Raw genomic sequence first — 3,438 nt, 5'->3', positions numbered from 1 at the left:
GTTGATGTTGATGTCAGCATGGAGGGCGGTGAAGATCAGCCTGCTGGGACTTCCATTGGGATGACAGCTGATCCCAACGTGGCGTAGATGACCATCGGGATCGGATCAACTGCAACGTGTGAGCCAAGTAATGAAAGGCGGGAGAAACGCCTGTTGCCCTTATCTTACGTTTGATTTCTAAACAACGTTGAACGATACAAAGCTAATGGCAGAAGGGAAACGCGCACGAGCATCCACTGGATAGTGAAAGTGCTCTTGCTGTCGGTTTTTAGTTAAGCTTTTTCAGCAGCGCAGTCTAATCGCATTGAGGGCATTTGTGATCACACAGGTAAGTGGAATCTTGTATTTAATTCTGTATTTAGCTCGTAGGTAGCCTCGGTTACCGCGAGTGGTTCAGTTTTAACATTGTGTCTTCTGTTTGAATATGTTAGTGTTTTTATTTACAAATATTTTAATTTTTTTTCTTAAATAGCGGTGCTGAGGGAATGTCCTGGCATGTATTTGTCCAGTATCGTCTAGCATTTTTATCTGTTTACTTTTTCCTTCATAAAACACGATTATCCGCTAGTAGTGTGGATTTCGATTCTTTTTAGTGATTCGAATCTTTTGAATTGATTCGTTCTGTGGCTCTTTCAACAGGTTACACTGTTACAGTATGTGTCAGGGAGTCTCTTTTGTAAGTTATAAGTGAGTCACTGTTTGAACCTTCGATCAAACGATTCGTTAAATGTCGTTAGTGACCAAAAAGCTGAGCGCCATACACAAAATATTGAGTAGTTCAGTGAAGGGGGCGTATTCGTTCAGGAGGTCCATCCAGTGAAATGCTTCAGTGAACTAAATATACAAAGAAAAAACTTAAACCAGCTTAAGATGTTTTGCTGGTATAAGATGATGGTTTCACAGCCTGGCCAGGCTGAAGGTAAACTGGTTTCGTGTGTGTCTAAATGTTTGACAACCTCGTTTCCTGACCAGCTAAAATCTGCAAACAGACCAACGGCTCAAGCTTGGAGACCAGCAGACCATCTTAGACAAGGATGGGTTTTTAAGCAGAGTTAGGTGTGCTTACATTTGCCGGAAAGCTTGAATCATTTGTTCAAATATGGTGACTCTGTGGCAACTATGGTAAACCATAAATATTCATATCAATCAAACTGAAAAGTAACAGCAAAGATTTTATAGGACAACAAGCCAATTTGATTCTTGTCACCTGTCAGATGGCAACTGTTGTCAGTTGTCTCTCTTGCTGCGGGAGACTTTGGGACACTATTCATTCACCTAAATCAAACTATGTGTGCTATTCATCAGCTCAGAATATACTTGTATAGGTGTTGGGCAGCACAACAGTGCTGTATTTACTCGGAGATTAACGGAGTGCTCTTATTTGTCTGTTTTGTAATCCGATGTACTCAAACATTGTTGTTGTTTGTCATTCAGACCTCACTGATACAGTTAGTACCTGTGCAACCGGTTTAGGCCTTTTTTCTTTGGAGCTTTCAGTAGATGTTGACAACCTGATGTTAAAAAATATGCACTAACAGGACAAACCAGGCTACAAAACTAATAAAAAAAACATTAGCAAGTAGCCTAATTATTTTAAATTTTGTATTCTGCTGCCATTTTTTTCAGTTTCCTTGCCAATGACTCACTATGGGTCAGCATCATCAGATACAAAAATTATGTTTGAATTATTTATTATTGTAATGACAAATAAGTGTTGACGAGCATCATTGTCGGTGAATGAATTGAGACTATAGGATGGTTTCCAACTGATTTTCAGCTACATTTATTGAAACATCATCATCACTGTAAATTAAAATAAAATAAAACAAACTGTGTAGTGAGCAGATCACTATAAGATCATTATCTTATAGTGTTGAGAAAATGACCATATTTTGCATATCGCACAGGTATTAAATACTTTAGCCATTTTTCTGGTATTGCAAGATATTAATTGGACCTAGAATGAAATGTAAAATAATCAAGGAAGGTATTATATGTAAAATTGAATGTATAACATATTGTACAACAATTGTATGTATAACAAAAGTTTATGTATACATTTATAAATAAATATTATATATTATATAATATTATATATATAACATTTTACATATAAAATTATAAATAGAGAGAGAGATAGAGAGATCAGTGTATGAATAAGCTGTTCTTGTAGCCGTTATTTTTCTTGTAGCAGCTCCTTTGAATATATAGCTATTAAATAAAGTATATTAAAAATGCTCCATCAGTGTGTAGGTCTGGTTTTAGAAAACCAACATGAGACTACGTTCCTTGTTGCACGTGGAGTGTTTGAATTGTTAATATATTCAGCAGTAGTATTTCCTGTCCACGCTTGTCATTCGAGTCTTGTTATGTTGATATTATAAGAAGTGGCTTGTATCTAAAACATGACAGCTAATGCATTGATGCACTACAGCTGTCCTGCAAAACATCACCTGCCTCTCAAAATTATATTTGTGATTTTACACCGGCTGCTTTTGACCTGCCCCCATCACCATTTTGATTAGATTTGCTGAAGTGCAGGTTATGTTCATAACATGTAGAGACTTCACTACACTCCACTGTAGTCCAGAGAAAAGAAAGTTGGGAACATTCTTGACATTTATTTCCAGCCACAACTGACGTTGGGAAAAAATTATCAGGGAATAGGGATTTGGCATTGTCCGTATGAGACCGCATCATTGTCTCCTGAGACTCTTTGACTCAACAGTAAGCTTACAATGCATCTCTCAGTCCATGTACTGTAATTGATATCAGTTTGTTTTATGTCATGTGCACCATTCAGATTCAGCAGATACTATGAATCATGCAACAACTGATGACTGCCATTTGTCTAGAACACCAGCTGTGTTCTTGGGACCTTGTGTTGCTCATATTGCACATGACCTCCTCTATTTGACTCAAAGAAGAGTTGAACTTGTCAGAATAGGGTACAGAATGGAAGTCATGTGGGGCCAAGTCATGTGACTAGGGTTGTAACGATATACTGGTCTGACGGTTTATCACGGTTTGAGCGCGCACGGTTATCATACCGTAAACATTTGCATATCTACGGTTTAAACAAAAAGAATGAAAAAAAAATCTCACCCGCGCACATGCAACTTATTTCCACTCGACAGCTTCACTCTGCATTCACTTGGCTGCTTAACTTTACACGCACGTGCAGCGGAGAACAGGACAGAGACAGAGATAATATCTAATCTCCATCCCCGCCGAAAAAAAGTTAATATCTGCAGTATGGGAATACGAACGAACGCAGGGTTGTCCTTGAGGACGGATGCAATTTGCAAAAAATGTGGGCGCAAAGTGGCTGCAAAAGCAGGCAATACATCCAACATCTTCGCTCATATTCGCGGACACCACCCCTCCGTGCAGATAAAGGTATGTCGCATTAATAACAAGTTATAAGTTAAGGCCGTA

The 3,438-nt window shown here is 38.3% G+C and overlaps 1 protein-coding gene across 2 annotated transcripts in view; it reads left to right on the top strand.

Moving 5' to 3' along the window:
* dnmbp (dynamin binding protein) overlaps positions 1 to 3,438 on the top strand; it is a 56,822-nt gene continuing 53,384 nt past the window's right edge. For both annotated transcript variants that reach the window (XM_016530466.1, XM_016530465.1), the window contains exon 1: positions 1 to 328. The gene's annotated coding sequence lies outside the window, so the exon portion shown is untranslated. The remainder of the gene's footprint in view (positions 329 to 3,438) is intronic.

The sequence above is a fragment of the Sinocyclocheilus rhinocerous genome, unplaced genomic scaffold, assembly GCF_001515625.1.
Source record: "Sinocyclocheilus rhinocerous isolate Xijiao unplaced genomic scaffold, SAMN03320098_v1.1 scaffold334, whole genome shotgun sequence".
In the NCBI taxonomy this organism is placed as follows: Eukaryota; Metazoa; Chordata; class Actinopteri; order Cypriniformes; family Cyprinidae; genus Sinocyclocheilus; species Sinocyclocheilus rhinocerous.
The sequence above is the reverse complement of the archived record's forward strand: the minus strand, read 5'-3'. Positions and strand labels throughout refer to the sequence as shown.